The sequence below is a fragment of the Wolffia australiana genome, chromosome 15 (genome assembly GCF_029677425.1).
Source record: "Wolffia australiana isolate 7733 chromosome 15, ASM2967742v1".
NCBI lineage: Eukaryota > Viridiplantae > Streptophyta > Magnoliopsida > Alismatales > Araceae > Wolffia > Wolffia australiana.
The window spans coordinates 2,765,232-2,787,710 of record NC_135849.1 but is presented as its reverse complement, the minus strand read 5'-3'; positions in this window follow the sequence as shown (position 1 = coordinate 2,787,710).

The following is a 22,479-nucleotide window of genomic DNA, read 5'->3' as shown; positions in this document are numbered from 1 at the left end:
TACAGATAGAGATAGATATAAAGATAGAGATTGATATAGAGATAGAGATCGAGATAAAGATATACATAAATATAGAGATAAAGATAGTGAAAGAGATAGAGATAGAGATAGAGATAGAGATAGAGATAGAGATAGAGATAGAGATAGAGATAGAGATAGAGATAGAGATAGAGATAGAGATAGAGATACAGATAGAAATAGAGATAACTAATAGAGATAAAGATAGTGATAGAAATAGAGATAGAGATAGAGTTAGAGTTAGAGATAAAGATAGATGCAGAGATGGAGATTGAGATAGAAATAGAGATAGGATATAGATGGAGATATAGATAGAAATAGCGATAGAGATAAGGATAGAGATAGAGATAGAGATTGAGATAGAGATAGAGATAGAGATAAAGATAAAGATACAGATTGAGATAGAAATAGAGATAGAGATAGAGATAAAGATAGAGATAGAGATAGAGATACAGATTGAGATAGAAATAGAGATAGAGATAGAGATAGAGATAGAGAGCGAGATAGAGATAGAGATAGAGATAGAGATAGAGATAGTGACGTAGGACGACTATGGGATGGACGATTTAGGGCGGATGATGAGGCTATGGGTAGGAATGGATAAGGGATAAAACAATCCACAGAAATCACGGTCGATTCTCGGACTTAAAACCGATGAAATCTGGTGGTGCAGCTCCGACCCTTATCGAGGGCGGGAGTACTGTCTTCCCCCACCGCGACGATGCCGAAGCACCGAAAACAATACCTCGAATTCACGTCGAGAAGAAACACTCGAGAAAAGGAGAGAAGAAGAGGAAATCTAAGTCTAATTCTGACGGCGGTGGAAACTTCCCGAGAAAATACTGAGCGGAGAACACGTCGACACCACAGGGTTCAGGTATACCTCAGCACCGTAGTGCGTGTAGAGGCTGCAGGTAATTCTGCTCGTGGCGGCGGCGGCGTGATACTGGAACGGGCGCTCCGGGCGTTGTCCGGCCCTGGTTGACGTTATGAAGCGGGGACGCCGGGTCGGGCGCGACGAACTCCCGCGCGCGCGAAGCGCGCGAAGGGTGCGCGGAGCGCACGGAGCAGCACGGAGCGGCGCGCGCGGGCGCTGGAGCGCCGCGGAAGCGCGCAGCGCCGAGTGCGGAGCGCGCGAGCGCTCGCGCGCCGCGGAGTGCGCGGAGTGCGGAGCGCAGCGCAGCCGCGAAGCGTGGGCGCGAGCGCGGCGCGCAGCGCCGAGTGCGGAGCGCGCGAGCGCCTGCGCGCGCGCGAGTCGCGAGTGCGCGGAGCGCACCCAGCGCTGCGAAGGCGCGCGGGCGCGCGAGCCGAAGCGCAGCGCCGAGTCTGAGCGCGCGAGCGTCTCGCGCGCTGTAGTGCGCGTGAGCGCGGAGCGCGCACCAGCGCCGCTGCGCTGCGCGCGCCGCGCGCAGCGCCACGGCGCAGCGCGCGCCGCGCGATCAGCGGGCGTACGCGACGGCGGCGCGCGGGCGGCGCGCGGTGGCGCGCGGCGGCAGCGGTCGCGCGCGCAGGCGGCGCGGTGTGGCGGATGACGACGGGCGGCAGCGCGGTAGCGGCGCGCGGCGGTGATGACGATGCAGCGACGACGGGAAGGTTAGGCAAGATGAGGGGTAGGGCAATCCTCCAAGAAGAGTTAGAAAGAAAACTCAATTCTTGAATTATGATTGCCTCCTCAGTTCTTGAAACAAATGACCTTATATAGGCCTTGGAGGAAAGAGAAAATAACTAGAAAATAAGACACGCAAGGGAAAACGTGCATCACGTCACGCTAAAGGGCAGTTGTGGATCTGCCTTTGGCGTCGTGTCATGACGCGCGTGGAGACGTGCGCGGGTGGTGACGTGGCGGACGACGGTTGTGGCGTGTTGACTTCTTCGTTGACTCCTGTTGACCGAGGTGGGTTGACTTCTGTTGACTTCATCTTTGGATCCGTAACGTCTGTGTTGACCCCGACTGCCTGCGGTGACGTGTCCCGGGCTGATGCATTGGCGTCCTCGCCATCAGATAGAGATAGAGAGATAGCGATAGAGATAGATATAGAGATACAGATAGAGATAAAGATTGAGATAGAGTTAGAGATGGAGATAGACATAGAGATAGAGATAGGGATAGGGATAGAGATAGAGATAGAGATAGAAATTGAGATAGAGTTAGACGTAGGGCTAGCGAAAGACATAGAGATATAAACAGAGATAGAGATAGAGATAGAGATCGACATAGGGATGTGATGTAATACGATGTCGGCCAGAATCGAGCGGCTCGTATTATGTCACAGGAATTATGATGCGATGACGTGAGATGTAATTCAGTGCACGGGAAAATAGCGGATGAGTAGTAGAGGGAATCGGCGGATAACGGTGTCGGCTGTGCCGGTCAACGAGAGAAGAATGATCCCTAGATCAAACTCCCAAATGACCCGCGAAATCAACTATACGTCTAGACAATGAGGGGCGTATGACGGCCTTGGAGTGTTCGGCGTCCAGGCCAAAGAATATCCGTCAACCTCAAAGAATTCCTACACTCAACGACGGTGGCTATCCTATCTGTGAATTGTAATGAAAATAATGGCAGAGGATGCGATAGCGGAAGACGAGACTGGAAAAGATAATAATGCTGGTAAACGGATTGGAGACGAGACTAACCTTAAGTCCCGCTAATCCACGGTGTCAAATCTCGTTCTGGCAGGTGATCTGGTGTAGATGGTAACGTGTTGGTAGACGACTCTGGCGTGATTGCTCGGACGTCGGACCGATGAGCGCAGGAGGTGATCAAGTCAACCGACCTTGGGACCACGGCAAAGGATGTGGCAGTAGACGGGCACACGCGGAGGTGTTTTGGTGCGCGCGCACGGGCCAGCGCGAGGAGCACGACGCGCGCACTGGCAAGCGGACGCACCGCGCGGTGGTCGCAGGCGAGGGCGCGCGGATGCCTGCAGCGGCGGGCGGAGAGGCGCGCGGGAGGGGTACCCTCTCGCACGGGCGCGGGAGGGGTACCCTCTCGCGCGTGCGCCGGGCGATGAACGGTGGAAGGGTGGTCAAGCGGGAGGCGAGGGCGAGGGGCCAAGAATCGAGAGGAAAGAAGTGTGGGAGAATTGAGGGTTCAAAAATGGTAATGGGGAAGGGTCAAGAACGAGATGGGGAAAGGACCAAGAACGAGATGGGACGGATCAAGAACGAGATGGGAAGGATCAAGAACGAGATGGGGAGGGTTCAAGAACGTGGAGGGACGGATCAAGAACGAGATGGGAATGGTCAAGAACGAGATGGGAAGGATCAAGAACGAGATGGGACGTTCAAGAACGTGAAGGGACGGATCAAGAACGAGATGGGAAGGTTCAAGAACATGATGGGAAGGATCAAGAACGAGATGGGGAGGGTTCAAGAACGTGGAGGGACGGATCAAGAACGAGATGGGGGGGTTCAAGAACGTGAAGGGAAGGATCAAGAAGTTCAAGAAACTGGGTGGGACGTGGTAGAATCAAGAAACTGGGCGAGGGGAAGGAATCAAGAAAACGTGGGGGAGGGGAAAGAGGGGAAATTCAAGAAATGTGGGAGGATGTTCAAGAACGGTGGTGGGGTGGATCAAGAACGAAGAGAATGGTAGGGTATGGATCAGGAATGGTGGAAGGGTGGGAAAAGGTACCAAGAAATGGCTTTCTTGAATTGTAACAACCAAGAACCCTCCAAGAAAGAGGAGTTCTTGATGGATCTGGGGTGTGCTCCCTCGGCAGAGCAGATTTCCCCAGTTGATGGCGTGTCGGCGACACTTCTTGAATCTCCCAAGACCTCCAGAGTAATCTCGACGAAGCCCTCTTTCGATTCTTGATGGCGGCGGCTTCTTGAAACTCTTTCCTCGCACCGGAGTGATCTCGACGGTGCGCTTTAACACGTCTCCCTCGGAGTGATCTCGACGGGAGAGACGTGGGCTCTACCCACGGAGTGATCTCGACGTGGTGGGGCTAGCCAAACCCCCTACACTACTCTCTACGATAGGGGGGAGACGAATTGTGAATAAACTTTTCAACAATGACTCCAAGGTGTTCCTTGGGCATGCCATCCCCTTATATAGTGAGGATGGGTGCCAAGTGAACGTGGGAGAGGACGAACCGTCGCGAGACGTGGTTCGGCCTCTCCTTACAAATTCAAAATACAAACATAAAAAGTAAAAACAACGAGGACGGGGCCCAACAACATTGGCCCAGTCCATGAATCCGAAAATACAAACACACATGAAAATGATTATAAGTAAAAAGATAAAAGTTCTTACGCAGGGTACTTAAACCCGGGTGGCGAGCGTCGGCGCGAGCTGCTCGCCATGGCTGACCACGTCCCGTCGCGTCATCCTCGAGATGGTTATTCGTCATCGTAGCGTCGTCCTCGAGATGGTCCTCCATCAGGATGGAGATAGAGTAAGACAAACTGAAAATGAAAGCGATGGAGATAGAGACAAAGACAGAGAAAGAAAGAGATACAGGTTGAGATAGAGATAGAGAGAGAGAGAGATAGAGATAGAGATAGAGATGGAGATAAGGATAGATATACTGATAGCGATAGAGGGAGAAAGAGATAGAGATAGAGATAGAGATTAAGGTAGAGATAGAGACACAGATAGGGCAAGATATGGAGGTAGCGATCGAGATAGGGATAGCAATAGAGATAGCGTTCAAGATAGAGATAAAGATATACAAAGAGATAGAGATAGCGATATAGATTGAGATGGAGATACAGATACAGAGAGAGAAAGAGAAATAGAAAGAGATAGAGATAAAGACAGAGATAGAGAGAGAGACAGAGATAGAGATAGAGATAGAAAAAGAGCTAGAGATAGAATTAGGGACAAAGATAGAGATAGTGATAGCGATAGAGATAGAGATAGCAATAGAGATAGAGATAGAATAGAGATAGACATAGAGATAGAGATAGAGATACAGATAGAGAGAGAGATAGAGATAGAGATACATATAGAGATAGCGAGAGAGATAGGGATAAAGATAGAGATAAAGATAGAGATAGAGGTAGAAAAAGATCTAGAGATAGACTTAGAGATAAAGATAGATATAGGGACAGATATAGAGATAGAGATAGAATAGAGATAGACATAGAGATAGAGATAGAGATACAAATACAAATAGAGATAGCGATAGAGATAGGGAGACAGATGGAGATAGAGATAGAGATAGAGATAGAGGTAGAGATAGACATAGATATAAAGTTAGAGATAGAAATTGGGATAGAGATAGAGATAGAGATGGAGATAAAGATAGCGTTACAGATAGAGATAGAGATAGAGATAGAGATAGAGATAGAGATAGAGATACAGATAAAGATAGAAATAGAGATAGAGATAGAGATAGAGAAAGAGATAAAGATAAGGATAGAGATAGAGATAGAGATAGAGATAGATATACAAATAGAGATAGCGCTATAGATAAAGATAGAGATAGGTATAGAGATAGAGATAGAGATAGAGACAGAGATAGAGATATAAATAGGGATAGCGATAAAGATAGAGAGAGAGGTAGTGATAGAGATATCGATAAAGAAATAGACAAAGATAGAGAAAGAGATAGGGATAGAGATAAATATGGAGATAGAGATAGATATTATGATAGAGATAGAGATAGATATTATGATAGAGATAGAGATAGATATAGTGAGAGAGATAGAGATAGAGATAGAGATCGAGATATAGATAGAGATAGAAATAGACATAGAAATAGATATAGACATAGAGATAGAGATAGAGTTGGAGATAGAGATAGAGATTGAGATAGAGATGGATATAGAAATCGAAATAGAGATGGAGTTAGAAATAAAGATAGAGACAATGATTGAGATACAGATTGAGATAGAGATAGAGATAAAGATAGAGGTAGAGATATAGATAGAGATAAAGATATAGAAATTGATATAGATAGAGATCAAGATGGGGACAGGTATCGTGCTAAAGATAAAGATATAGATAAAAACGAGATAGAGATAGAGAACGAGATAGAGATATAGATAGAGATATAGATAAAGCGATACAGATAGAGATAGAGATGTAGATAGAGATAGTGGTAGAGATAAACATAGAGATAGAGATAGAGATTGAGATAGAGATAGAGATAGAGATATAGATAGAGATACAGATAAAGATAGAGATAGAGATAGAGATAGACATAGAGATAGAGATAGAGATAGAGATTGAGGTAGAGACGGAGATAGAGATAGAGATAGGCATAGAGATAGAGGTAGCAATAGAGATAAAATAGAGATAGAGATACTATAAAAAATAAGGATAGAAAAACAGATAGACATAGAGATAGAGATAAAAGTTGACATAAAGATAGAGATAGAGATACAGATAGAGATAGAGATAGAAATAGAGATAGAGATAGAAATAGAGATAGAGTTAGAGCTAAAGATAGAGATGGAGATAAAAATACAAATTGAGATAGAGATAGAGACAGAGATACAAATAAACAGTGCGATTAAGATAGAGATAGATATAGATATAAAGATAAAGATAGACCTCGAGATAAATATAGAGATAAAGATAGAGATAGAGATAGAGATAGAGACAGAGATAAATATAGAGATAAAGATAGAGATAGAGATAAAGATAGAGATAGAGATAGAGATAGAGATAGAGATAGCGAAGGATATAGACACAGATATAGAGAAAGAGATAGAGATAGAGATAAAGATAGACATTGGGATGGAGATAGAGATAGAGATAGAGATAGAGATAGAGATAGAGATGGAGATAGCGATAGAAATATAGATGGAGATAGAGATAGAAAGAGATATAGAGATAGATATAGAGATAAAGAGACACGTAGAGATAGAGATTGAGATAAAGATAAAGATAGAGATGGAGATAGAGATAGAGATAGAGATGGAGATACAGATAGCCATAGAGATAGAGATAAAGATAGAGATAGAGATACACATAGAGATAGAGATAGTGATAAAGATAGAGATAGAGATAGAGATAGAAATAGAGATAGACAAAGAGATAGAGATGGAGGTAGAGATAAATATGGTGATAGGGATAGAGATCCGGAAGGAGATAAAGATAGAGTAGAGATAGAGATAGTGATAGAGATAGACATGTAGAGAGAGATAGACATAAAGATAGATATAAAGGAAGATATAGGGATAGAGATAGAGATATAGATACAGGTGGAGATAGAGATAGAGATAGAGATAACGATAGAGATAGAGATAGAGACAGAGATAGAGATAGAGATAGCGATAGAGATAGAGATATATATAGAGATAGAGTGGGATACAGAGATAAAGATAGAGATAGAGATAGACATACAGATAGAGATAGAGATAGAAATTGAGATAGAGATAGAGATAGAGATAGCGATAAAGATAGAGATAGAGACTGAGAAAGAAATAGAGAAAGGTATTGAGACAGAGTAAGAGATAGAGAGAGAGAGAGATAGAGATAGAGGTAGAGATAGACATAGAGACAGAGATAGAGAAACAGATTCAGATAGAGATAGAGATAGAGATAGATATAGAGATAGAGCAAGAGATACAGTTTGAGATAGAGATAGAGAGAGAGATAGACATAGAGATAGAGATAGAAATTGAGACAGAGATAGAGATAGAGATTGATACAAAGATAGAGATACAGATAGAGACAGAAATAGCGATAGAGTTAGAGATAGAGATAGAGAGAGTGATAGATATACCGATAAAGAAACAGACCAAAATAAGGAAAGAGATAAAGATAGACATAGAGATAGAGAAAGAGATAGAGATAGAGATAGAGATAGATATAGAGATAAAGATAGAGATAGAGATAGAGATACAGATAGAGATAGAGATAGAGATAGAGATAGAGATAGAGATACAGATAACGATAGAGAAAGTGATAGAGATAGAGATAGAGATACCAATTGAGATAAAGATAGGCATATAGATAGAGATAGATAATGAGCCAGCGATAGTGATAATTATATAGATAGAGATTGTGATAAAGACAGAGATAGTGATAGTGATAGAGATAGAGATAGAGATAGGGATAAAGATAGATATAGAGATAGCGATAGAGATAGAGATAGGGATAGGGATAGAGATCGAGATAGAGATAGCGATAGAGATAGAGATAGAGATCGAGGTAGAGATATAGATAGAGATAGAGATAGAGATTGAGATAGAGATAGAGATAGAGATAGAGATAGAGATAGATATAGATATAGATATAGAGATAGAGATAGAGCTAGAGATAGAGATAAAGGTAGAGGTAGAGATAGAGATAGAGATAGAGATTTAGATAGAACTAGAGATAGAGATAGACATAGAGATAGAGATAGAGATCGAGGTAGAGATATAGATAGAGATAGAGATAGAGATAGAGATAGAGATAGAGATAGAGATAGAGATAGAGATAGAGATAGAGATAGAGATAGAGGTATAGATAGAGATAGAGATACAGATAGAGGTAGAGATATAGATAGAGATAGAGAGAGAGATAGAGAGAGAGATAGAGATAAAGACAGAAATAGAGATAAAGTCAAACATTGAAATAAGATAGAGATAGAGTGAGAGACTGAGATAGAAAAAGAGATCGAGATAGAGATAGAGATAGAAATAGAGATAGAGCGAGAGACTGAGATAGAAAGAAAGATAGATATAGAGATAAGGATAGAGCTAGAGATAGAGATAAAGATAGCGATAGAAATAGAGATAGACATACAGATAGAGTTAGAGATAGAGATAGATATTGAGATAGAGATAATGATAGAAATAGAGATAGATAAAGATAGAGAAAGAGATGGCGATAGAGATAGACATTTAGATAAAGATACAGAAAGAGATAGCGATAAAGAGAGAGATAGCGATAGAGATACAGATAGAGATAGAGATAGAGATAGAGACAGAGATAGAAATAGAGATAGATATATAGAAAGTGATATAGATAGAGATAGTGACACAGATCGAGATAGACATAGACATTGAGATATTGATAAAGATGGATCTAGAGATAGAGATAGAGATAGTGGTAGAGATAGAGATAGAGATACAGATACCGATATAGATAAAGATAGAGATAGAGATACAGATACAGATTCAGATAGAGATAAAGATAGTGATAGAGATAGAGATAGAGAATTAGATAGAGATATAGATAGGGATTCAGATAGAGATAGAGATAGAGGTAGAGAGATAGATAGAGATAGAGATAGAGATCGAGATTGAGATAAAGATAGAGATAGAGATAGAGATATAGATAGAGTCAGAGATAGAGATAGAGAGGGAGATAGAGATAAATATAAAGATAGAGATAGAGATAGGGATAGATATAGAGATAGAAATAGAGATAGGGATAGAGATCGAGATAGAGATAGAGATAGAGATAGAGATAGAGATAGAGATAGAGATAGAGATAGAGATAGAGATAGAGATAGAGATAGAAATAGAGATAGAGATAGAGATAGAGATATAGATAGAGAAAGATATAGAGATAGAGATAGAGATACATATAGAGATACATATAGAAATAGAGATAGAGATACATATACAGATACATAAAGAAATAGAGATAGAGATAGACATCGCGATACAGATAGAGATAGAGATAGAGATAGACAGAGAGAAAGAGATATCGATAGAGATAGAGATAGGGATGGAGATAGAAATAGAGATAGAGATTGAGAGAGAGATATAGATAGAGATAAAGATATAGACAGAGATAGAAAGAGAGATAGAGATATAGATAGCGATAAACTTCAAGATAGGGAGAATGATAGAGATAGAGATAAAGATACAGATAAAGATAGAGATAGAGATAGAGATATAGATAGATATAAATATAGACATAAAGATAGACGTAGATATATAGTTAGAGATTGGGATAGAGATAGAGAGAGAGATAGAGATAGAGATAAAGGTAGAGAGAGATAGACATAGAGATAGAATTAGAGATCATGAGAGCGATAGAGATAAAGATAGAGATTGAGATTGAGATAAAGAGAAAGATAGAGATAGAGATAGAGATAGAGATAGCGATAGAGATAGACATATAGATAGAGATAGAGAGAGAGATAGAGATAGAGATAGAGATAGAGATAGAGATAGAGATAGAGATAGAGATAGAGATAGAGATAGAGAAAGAGATAGAGATAGAGATAGAGATAGAGATAGAGATAGAGACAGAGATAGAGAGAGAGATGCAGATACAGATGGTAATAGAGATAGAGATAGAGGTAATGATAAATATAGCGACTGATATAGAGATAGAGATAGAGACAGAGATAGAGACAGAGATAGATATAGAGATAGAGGATGAGATAGAAACAGAGATAGAGATATAGATAGAGATAGAGATACATATAGAGATAGATATAAAGATAGAGATGGTGAAAGAGGTAGAGATAGACATAGATATAGAGATAGGGATAGAGATACAGATAGACATAGAGATAGAGATAAATATAGAGATAGAGATAGAGATTTAGATAGAGGTAGAGATAAACATGGAGAGAGAGATAGAGATAGAGAAAGAGATAGAGATAGAAATAGAGATAGAGATAGAGATAGGGATAGAGATAGTGATAGGGATACAGATAGATATAGAGATAGAGACGGAGATTGAGATAGAGACAAAGATAAAAATATAAATAGAGATAGAGATAGAGATATAGATAGATATAGAGATAGTGATAAAGATAGAGATAGAGATAGGATTAGAGGTTGTGATAGAACTAGAGATATCGGTGGAAATAGAGATAGAGATGGAGACTGATATAGAAGTAGAGAAAGAGATAGAGATAGAGTTAGAGATAGAGATAGAGGTAGAGATAGAGATAGAGACTAAGATAAAGAAAGAGATAGAGATAAAGATTGCGATAGAGATAGCGATAGAGATAGAGATACAGATACAGATAGTGATAGTGATAGAGATAGAGGTAATGATAAATATACGGATTGAGATAGAGATAGAGATAAAGACAGAGATAGAGACAGAGATAGATATAGTGATAGAAAAAGAGATAGAAACGGAGATAGAGATATAGATAAAGATAGAGATATAGATAGAGATAGATATAAAGATAGAGATGGTGATAGAGATTGAAATAAAGAGAGATAGAAATAGGGATACAGATAGAGATAGAGATAGAGATAGAGATGGAGATAGAGATAGAGACATAGAAAGAGATAGAGATAAAGGTAGAGATAGAGATAAAAATATATATAGAGATTGAGATAGAGATAGAGATCAAGGACAGATATAGAGATAGGGATAGAGATAGGGGTAGACACAGAGATAGAGATAGATATTGAGATAAAGATAAATTAAAGATAGAGATAGAGATGGAGAGAGAGATAGAGTTTGAGATAGAGACCGAGATACAGATAGAGATAAAAATAAAGATAGAGATCGAAATAGAGATACAGAAAACAATAGAGATAAAGATAGAGATAAAGCTAAAGGTAGAGAAATGGATAGAGATACATATAGAGATAGAGATAGTGATATAGAAAGTTATTGAGATAGAAATAGAGATAGAAAGAGAGATATAGATAGAAATAAAGTTAGAAATAGAGATAGACATGGTGATAGCGATATAAATAGAGATAGAGATAGAGATAGAGATAGAGATAGAGACAGTGTTAGAGATAAAGATAGAGATAGAGATAGAGATAGAGATAAAGATAGAGATAGAGATAGCGATAGAGAGAAATAGAGATAGGACAGATATAGAGATAGAGGTATAGATTGAGATAGAGATAGAGATAGAGATTGCGAGAGAGATAGAAATAGATATATAGATAGAGATACAAATAGAGATAGAGATAGAGATAGAAATAGAGATAGACATATTGGTAGAGATAGAGAGCAAAAGAGATAGAGATATAGATAGAGATAATGATAAAGATAGAGAAATGGATAGAGATATATATAGAGGTAGAGATACTGATATAGAAAGTTATTGAGATAGAAACAGAGATACATAGAATGATATATATAGAAATAAAGATAGAAATAGAGATAGACATAGTAATAAAGATATAAATAGAGATAGAGATAGAGATAGAGATAGAAATAGAGATAGAGATAGAGATAGAGATAGATAAAGAGATAGAGATAAAGAAAGAGATAGAGATAAAGATAGAGATAGAGATAACGATAGAGATACAAATAGAGATAGGGACAGATATAGAGATAGAGGTATAGAGAGAGACAGAGATAGAAATAGAGATTGAGATAGAGATAGAGATACAGATGCAGAGAGATAGAGATAGAGATAGGGATAGAGGTAGAGATAAAGATAGAGATAGAGGTAGAAACAGATTTTCAAACAGAGATAGAGGTAGCGATAAAGATAGAGACAGAGATAGCGATAGAGATAGAGATAATGATGGAGACAGAGATAGAGATAGACATAGAGATAGAGATAGAGATAGAGATAGAGATAAAAATATGGATAGAGATTGAGATGGAGATAGAGATAGATATAGAGACAGAGATAGAGATAGATATAGAGATAAAGAGAAATTAAAGACAGCGATAGAGGTAGAGACCGAGACACAGATAGAGATAAAAATAAAGATAGAGATTGAAATAGAGAAACAGAAAACAATAGAGATAAAGATGGAGATAAACATAAAGATAGAGAAATGGAAAGAGATACATATAGAGATAGAGGTAGTTATATTGAAAGTTATTGATATAGAAACAGAGTTAGAAAGAGATATAGATAGAAATAAAGATGGAAATAGAGATAGAAATAGTGATAGAGATATAGACAGTGATAGAGATAAAGATAAAGATAGAGATAGAGATAGAGATAGAGATAGAGATAGAGATAGAGATAGAGATAGAGACAGTGATAGCGATAAAGACAGATATAGAGATAGAGATAGAAATAACGATAGAGAAACAAATAGAGATAGGGAGAGATATAGAGATAGAGGTATAGATAGAGACAGAGATAGAGATAGAGATAGAGATAGAGAAACAGATACAAATAGAGATAGAGATAGAGATAGGGATAGAGGTATAGATAAAGATAGAGATAGAGGTAGAAACAGATTTAGAAACAGAGATAGAGGTAGAGATAAAGATAGAGACAGAGATAGAGATAGAGATAAAGATAGAGAAACAGATACTGATAGAGAAAGAGATAGAGATAGAGATGAAGAGAGATATAGAGGCAGAGAGAAAGATAGAGATAAATATAGATATAATGAAAGAGATAGAGATTGAGAATGAGATAGAGATAGAGATAGATATAGCGAAAGAGATAGAGATAGAGATAGAGATAGGGACAGAGATGAAGATAGAGATAAACATAGAGATATCGATGGAGGTATAGGTAGAGAAAGAGATAGACATAGAGATAGAGATAGATATAGATAGGGATAGATATAGAGATAGAGATAAAGAGATAGCGATAGAAATAGAGATAGAGATAGAGATTGAGATAGAGATAGAGATCGAGATAGAGATAGAGATCGAGATAGAGATAGAGGTTGAGACTGAGATAGAAAGAGACATAGAGTTAGTGATAAAAATAGAGACAGAGATAGAGATAGAGACAGAGATAGAGATAGAGAAAGAGTTAGAGATAGAGATAGAGATAGAGATAGAGATAGAGATAGAGATAGAGATAGAGATAGAGATCGAGATAGAGATAGAGATAGAGATAGAGATAGAGATAGAGATAGAGATAGAGATAGAGCTCGAGATACAGATAGAGATAGAGATAGAGATAGAGATAGAGATAGAGATAGAGATAGAGATCGCGATACAGATACAGATAGAGATAGAGATAGAGATAGAGATAGAGATAGAGATAGAGATAGAGATAGAGATAGAGATCGAGATACAGATAGAGATAGAGATAGAGATAGAGATAGAGATAGAGATAGAGATACAGATACAGATAGAGAAAAAGATAGAGTTAGAGATAGAGATAGAGATGTAGGTAGAGATAATGATAGAGACAGAGATTGAGATAGAGTTAGTGCTAGCAATAGATATAGAGATAGAGATAGACGTAGAGATAGAGATAGAGATAGAGATAGAGGAAGAGATAGAGATAGAGGTAGATATAAAAATTCAGATAGGCATAATGATAGGGAAATAGTTAGAGATATAGATAGACATAGAGATAGAGATAGAGGTAGAGATAGAGGTAGAGATAGATAGAGATAGGGATAGAGATAGAGATGGACATAGATATAGAAATAGAGATAGAGATAGAAATAAAGATATAGATAGAGATAGAGATATAGATAGAGATAGAGATAGAGATAGAGATAGAGATAGAGATAGAGATAGAAATAGAGATAGTGATAGAGATTGAGATTGAGATAGAGCTAAAGATATAGATCGAGATGGAGATAGAGATAGAGATAAAGATAGAAATAGAGATAGAGAAAGAGATAGAGAAAGAGATAGAGATAGAGATAAAGATAGGGATAGAGATAGAGATACAGATAGAGAAAGAGATAGAGATAGAGATAGAGATAGAGATATAGGTAGAGATAATGATAGAGACAGAGATTGAGATAGAGATAGACGTAGAGATAGAGATAGAGATAGAGATAGAGATAGAGATTGAGATAGAGCTAGAGATATAGATCGAGATAGAGATACAGATAGAGATAGAGATAGAGACAGAGATAGAGATAGAGACACTGATAGAGATAGAGAAAGAGATAGAGATAAAGACAGAGATAAGAGTAGAGATATAGATATAGATGGAGCTAGAGATAGAAATAGTGATTGAGATAACGATAGAGATAGCAATAGAGATAAAAAGATAGATAGCGATAGAGATAGAGGTAGAGATAGAGATAGATAATGAGATTGAGATTCTGGAAGAGATAGAAATAGAGATAGATATACAGACAGAAAATAGAGATAGAGATACAAATCGAGATAAAGATAGAGATAGAGATAAAGATAGAGATAATAGATAGATATATATAGAGGGAGATAGAGATAGGGATAGAGATAAAGATAGAGATAGAGGTTTGAGATAAAGATGGAGATAGAGGTAGAGACAGCGATAGAAAGAGAGATAGATGTAGACATAAAGATAGAGACAGAGATAGAAATAGAGATTGAGATACAAATACAGATAGAAATAGAGATAGAGATAGAGAAAGAGATAGAGATAGAGATAGAGATCGAGATATTGAGAGTGATAGAGAGAGAGAGATAGAGATAAAGGTAGCATTTAAGAGAGAGATAGAGATAGGAGTACCAATTGAGGAAGAGATAGAGATAGCAATTGCGATAGAGATAAAGATAGAGATAGAGATAGGGATAGAGATAGTGATAGAAATAGAGATAGAGAATGAGATAGAGATAGATATACATATAGAGATAGAGATATAGATAGAGATAGAGAACGAGATAGAGATTGAGGTACATATAGTGATAGAGATAGAGACAGAGATAGAGAAGGAGATAGAGATAAAGATAGACATAGAGATATAGATAGAGATAGAGATGTAGATAGAGATAGAGATAGAGATAGAGATAGAGATAGAGATAGAGAAAGAGATAGAGATAGAGAGAGCGATAGAGATAGATATAAAGATAGATATACAAATAAAGAAAGAGATAGAGATTGAGGGATCTATTGAGATAGAGATAGATATAGAGATAGAGATACTGATATAGATAGAGATAGAGGTAGAGATAAAGATAGAAATGGATATAGAGATAGAAGATAGAGATAGAGAGCGAGATATAGATAAAGATAGCGACAGAGATAGAAAGAGAGACAGAGATAGATAAAGAAATTGAGATCGGGATAGAGATATAGATAGAGATAAAGATAGAGATAGAGATAGAGATAGAGATAGAGATAGAGATAGAGATAGAGATAGAGATAGGGATATAGAAGGAGATAGAGATAGATATAGAGATAGAGATACTGATATAGATAGAGATAGAGGTAGAGATAAAGATAGAAATGGATATAGAGATAGAAGATAGAGATAGAGAGCGAGATATAGATAAAGATAGCGACAGAGATAGAAAGAGAGACAGAGATAGATAAAGAAATTGAGATCGGGATAGAGATATAGATAGAGATAAAGATAGAAATAGAGATAGAGATAAAGATAGAGATAGAGATAGAGATAGAGCTAAAGATAGAGAACAAATCGAGATAGAGATAAAGATACCGATAATGATAGAGATAGAAATAAAGATAAAGATTGAGATAGAGATGGAAAATAATTGAGAAATAGAGATAGAGATTGAGATAGAGATAGAGATAGAGATAGAGATAGAGATAGAGATAGAAATAGAGATAGAGATAGAGATAGAGATAGAGATAGAGATAGAGATAGAGATACAGATAGAGATAGAGATAGATATAGAGATAGATATAGAGATAGAAATAGAGATAGAGATAGAGATAGAGATAGAGATAGAGATAGAGATAGAGATAGAGATAGAGATAGAGATAGAGATAGAGATAGAGATGGAGATAGAGACAGAGATAGAGAGAGAGATAGAGATAGAGATAGAGATAGAGATAGAGATAGAGATAGAGATAGAGATAGAGATAGAGATACAGATGCAGGTAGAGATAGAGACAGAGATAGAGAGAGTGGTAGAGATAGAGATAGAGATAGAGATAGAGATAGCGATAGAGATAGAGATAGAGATAGAGATAGAGATAGAGATAGAGATAGAGATAGAGATAGAGATAGAGATAGAGATAGAGATAGAGATAGAGATAGAGATAGAGATAGAGATAGAGATAGAGACAGAGATAGAGATAGAGATCGAGATAGAGTTAGAGATAGAGATAGAGATAGAGATAGAGATATAGATAGAGATAGGGATATAGAAGGAGATAGAGATAGAAGGAGATATCCAAGTGGATCATCCACGTCCTCCCTGTTGGGACATCAGCTGGATACTCATCCACTTTGAGATTGCCCTCGGGTTGTTCATCCACCAGATTCCCATGTATGTCCATGACGAGGAGGGTGGGACAGTCAGAAAAGCGATATCGGAACACCTTACACTTAAAGCACTAGAGGGGTTCTCGAGGGGCATTCAGGCTCCTAGCAGTGGATATCGCCGAAGGTGTGAGAGTAGCTGGTGTAGTGATCAGAGTTGCCGAGGTAGTGCCCGTGCGTGAGGCTGCTGTACTCCCACGGTTCCATGCCGATGTAGACCGAGCGGTCGAAGAAGTGTGGATTGTGGCTGGCGCCGCTCGTGGAGCGGTGGAAGGAGACGGAGCTATATCATCGTGGCTAAGCTCATTGCTTTCCACGAGACTGTAGGTAAGGTCTACGGGCGGAGGGTTCTGCTCTAAGACCCGTGCTCCTAAGTCAGGACGGAGCCCGTGGACAAAAAATGCAATCTGGATTTGTGGACTTTCCACAAATTTGCATCGCATCCTATACTCCTCAAAATCCTCAATGTATTCGGAGACCTTGTGCTTTCCTTGTTTCAGATCCATCCATTTAAGTAGGAGACGAGTCATGTAAAGCTTTGGGATATACTTATCCTTGAGCTTCGTGACGTCTCGTCCCATGTGAAAGGAGGATCTCCTCGATGTCGGCTTCCTTCTCGTTCTTCCAGAAAAATTTGGCTTGACCTCCTAGGCGAGCCTCGGCGTACAACACGCATAAGTCATCGTCCATGTCATACCATCGGAAATAACTTTCCAAATCGGACTCCCAATCTGTGTAGTCTTTCGGGTTCCGTGACCCTTCAAAGATTGGCACTTCGATTCGAACACTCTTTTGGATCATGGCGCGGTGCGCCTCTCTCTGTCGCTCATGTTCGTCCTCGGGGTGACAAGCTGGTGGTCGACGGGGTGCGTCTCGACGATAGGCATGATCCTGTGGCTCCGGATAATGTGCAATCAGGCGAGGTGCCTGAGGGTAGTGTGGACGCTCTTCCGGGTATCCATACTGCTGGTAGTGCCTCGGCTGTGCTGGGGGAGGTGCTGGATAGGATACTCCAGATGTAGCCTAGGTCGGGTAGATTCGTCCGGCGGGTACTCATGAGGAGGGGCGTAGTGATATTCGGCGGGATATCTTGGCGCCGCTCGAGGTGGCGTCGTAGGCTCCTCATAATGGGCTAGTGCTGGTGCGGGTGCCGAACCATAATAGAGTGGGTGGACAGAGCTACCACCATACGTGGTGATCTCCGGTCGACAGGTAGCAGGTGGGTGTTGAGGGCTACGTGGCACAGATGAGTAGTGGGGAGCGTTTGGTACCGGTATCTTGTTGGGGTTATGGGCCATCTCATGGAGGTGCCCATGATGATCAAGATATCGAGAACTCCTGTTCTCGGGTGGGTAATAGTTCCTATCCGGTGGGTAGGAACGATCATCATAATATCGTGGTGCAGGATACTCTTCCCGAGGGAGTGGAGTTCTTCGTCGTTCCCCGTAGTCCTTCTCCCATTCTTCTCGACAAGTGTAGCAGGGTAGTGGCACCGTGGGATCTTGTGGTCGCTGCATTGGAGTGGGAAGATCTGGCATCGAGGCCTTGCCGGGGTGTTGGGGAACCTCGCTGGCCGAGGGGTCACCATAAGGCTCATTCACCGAGGCCCTATGGGTAGGTGCCGCGATGACGGAACGCCGGTCTTCGGAAGCTTGAGGTGCAAGTGGCGCCGTTTCATCGAGAGGCATCGAAACCTGAGGAGTGGGTTCCCTAGGCAGAGGAGGAGGTAAGGTGATGATGAGGATGCCAACACATCACCGTCGAACGCGTTGCCACGGTCAACCAGAGTCAACACGCCTGCTTTCGACCCAACGGCGAATGCAACCAATGTCAACCCGCCACGGTCAACTCAAGTCAACACCAAAGTCAACACGCCGCAACCATCGACAAGCACGTCTTCACCCGCGCACATCCCTACGCGTGTCATGACACGATGCCAGAGGCAGATCCACAACTGCCCTTTGGCGTGACACGGCGCACGTCTTTAACTTCTCGTCTCTAATTTCTCGTCATTTTCTCTTTCCTCCAAGGCCTATATATTGGCCATTGTTTTGAAGAAACACTTAGGCAGTCATAATTTCAAGAATTGAGTTTTGTTTAACTCTTCTTGGAGGATTGCCCAGCCTCCCCTATCCCTCTTAACCCTAGCCGTCGCCACCACCGCTGCCGCCGCCACCGCCGCCAGCGCGTCTCCGGCCTATCACCTCTCTTCCGTCCTCTTCGCTTCTCTTTCTCTCTCTCCCTCTCTCTCTCTTGCCTTCCTAAGGTAGCAACCCCAGGCCGCCCAGGGCATCCAGCCCAGGCCGCCCAATGCTGCACCCCACGTCGCCCAAGGCATCCCGCCCTAGGCCACCCAAGGCTGCATCCCAGGCCGCCCAAGGCATCCCGCCCTAGGCCACCCAAGGCTGCATCCCAGGCCGCCCAAGGCTGCACCCCAGGCCGCCCAGGGCATCACGCCCCAGGCCGCCCAAGGCACCCCGCCCCAGGCCGCCCAAGGCTACACCCTAGGTCGCCTAGGGCATCCCACCCTAGGCCGCCCAAGGCTGCACCTCAGGCCGCCCAGGGCAGCCCGCCCCGGGACGCCCCGGGCCGCCCAAGGCGCCACCCCAGGCCGCCTAGGGTCCCCCCGTGCACGCCGCATTTCTATAACCCACGCTTCCGGACACCCTCCAGACCTCTTACGGCGGTGCATACCATTTAGGTTTCAGGGCGCTACCCCGAACCCTGCAAGGGGCAACTCCCCTCTTGACCCCCCGCCAACTGATCGCGCAGTTGGATCCGCAACACCCTGTCATAGCGCACGTCAGTCGTCCCGCCAACGACGCCCATGCCCAAGCACTCTGACCTTTGAGCAACCAGGCCGAGTCTCAACCAGGGTCATTCAACGCCCGGAACCTCCAGATCCCGTCGTCGAGTGGGCCTCTCAACGCCAAGATTTGTCCAGCTTCGTCACGATCAGAATTTCCCGCATCCTCTTCACGCACTATGGTGCCGAGGTACGCCTGAACTCTTTGGTGTCGAAGTGTTCTCGGTTCAGTATTTTCCCGAGAAGTTTCCACCGCCGTCAGTATTAGATTTGGTATGGATTTTCCGCCTCTTCTCTCTCTTTCTTGAGTGTATCCTTGTGACGCGAATTCGGATATTGATTTCGGTGCTTAGGCATCGTCGCAGTGGGGGAAGAAAGTACTCCCGCCCACGATAAGGCTCGGAGCTGCACCAAGAGATTTTCATCGCTTTTCAATTCCAAATCTGATCGTGTGATTTATGTGGCTGTTTTATCCCTCGTCGTCCCTCTACTCATAGTTTGCCCCGTTAACCCAATCGTCCATTCATTCATCGTCCACTCCCTAGTCGATCACTCCGTAGTTGTTCTAGGTCAAATTGGTATCAGAGCCTAACTTGTCAGCCCAGTCGTTTCCGCCATCGTAGACGTCGTCATTAGTCAGTCCAATTGCATGCATTTGCGTTCAGGCAAACGAGTCTCCGCTCCGATGACAGACCAACCATAAGACGGTCGTGAGGTGTCTGTCCCCGTCAATGAGTTATCATTGTCTGCCCCACCAACCTCCTCTCGAGGGGACATTGATAGTGTATTAGACGCTGTCCATAATGGTTTTCGTGATGTCAATACACGAATTACCAATATGGACAACCATCTAACCAGTTCGATTGATGCGGTGAGTGAACGGACTTACCAACTCAAGAATCGAGGTCGTGACCGCCATTACCAGGATTGCGAAGACCACTATCCGCCTGACTCCAGACCTCGAACTCGTGATAGGAGTCATCGCGACCAAGATGATCCTATATGACCTGAGGATAGATCCGGGAGCCAAACTGAAAATTGTACCGAGCGAGACGATCAGATTCCTCCTGAGATTCGTACTCCGGTCCGTGATAGTAATCCTCTCCCACGGAACGATTACTATCTGCCGAGCCTAGGACCCTAGGCCAGGACAGGAATCGTCCCCCACGGAACGATCCCTATCTGCCTGTGGACAGTGCCTCGGTGCATGATGGAAATCGTTTACCCCGAGACGATTACCATCCACTAGAGGAGAGGATCCCAGAGCGTGATAGGAATCATCCCCCACGGAATGATCCTTATCCGCCTGACAATTGGTACCGTGGATGGAACGGGAATTGTGCGGATAGGAATGATCCTTATCCACCTGAGGATGTGGTTCCCCTTCGTGATCAACGCCGTGCGGATCACAACAACCAATGGCAGCAGATTCAGCGTCGCGTCAAAGTCGATGTTCCGTACTATGAGGGATCTAGGGACCCTAAGGAATATCTTGATTGGGAGTCCAAATTAAATAGTTATTTTAAGTGGTATAATATGTTAGAGTGGCAGAAAGTTCAGTATGTCGATAAGAGATTAGGGGGACAAGAAAAAATATTTTGGAAAAATCTCGAATTTTCGATTTATAACCGTCGTGAGGCATCCATAGATACTTGGCCCCAAATGAAGGACAAACTGCGTGAGAAATACGTTCCACTAGCTTACTTAGACAATCTCCTAGATCAATGGAACAAAGTGCAACAGGGTAGACGTCTAGTTTTTGAGTATATTACCCAATTCGAAGAATTCTATATGAGGTGTCGAGTTGAGGAGAATCCCCGAGTCATTATTTCTGGATTTAGAACCGGTCTTAACCCTTGTCTTGAGACAGAACTGCTAGTCCGCAAAGCCGCCACCCTAGAGCAGGCTTATCAGATTGTAGAAGACCTAGAGCTCTGTCAGAATTTATATCATACTCCCGTGTACAATCACCCTGCTCTCACCGATCGGTCACACTTATCTAATCCTTCTTATTCCATCCGTGCGACCCAGCGTAATCCTCCCTTAGCCCTCCTGGCACCACCACCACCAGTTCCTACTGCCACTCATACTCCCACCGAACATCGTTCACCCCCTCCGACTTAGTCATCTACTACACTAAATCCTCGTACATCACCTTCTCTCGAGTCCACCGCTAGGGCCCCTCCTCAACCCAATTCCACACAACTCGGTCCTTCCGGCTTGACTTATTTTAAATGCCAGGGTCGAGGTCATAGAGCTTCCCTGATGGAGGACCATCCAGCAGATGGCGACTCAACGACGACGACGCCACCCGAGGATGCCACGATGACGCGCCACCAGCCACGCCGAGGCGCTCGAGTCGACGTCCGTCATCCGGGGTTTAAGTACTCCAGGTAAGCAAGGCTTTACCATTTTATTATTTTCATCATCATGTTGTATTTCTTTCCGAATTATGGATTGGGCCATTATCGTAGGGCCCGTCCTCGTCTTTGATTTTATATTTTAGAATTGTATTTGAATTTGTAAGGAGAGACCGAACCACGTTTCACGACAGTTCGATCTCTCCCCACGTTCTCTTGGCACCCCTCCTCCCTATATAAGGGGAGGGCATGCCCAAGGAACATTTGGAAGTTTTTGAATGAATTGAAATTTCAAAGAGCTTCCCTTATCGTAGTCTTAGCGTAGGGGGTGTGGCTGGCCCCAACCACGTCGAGATC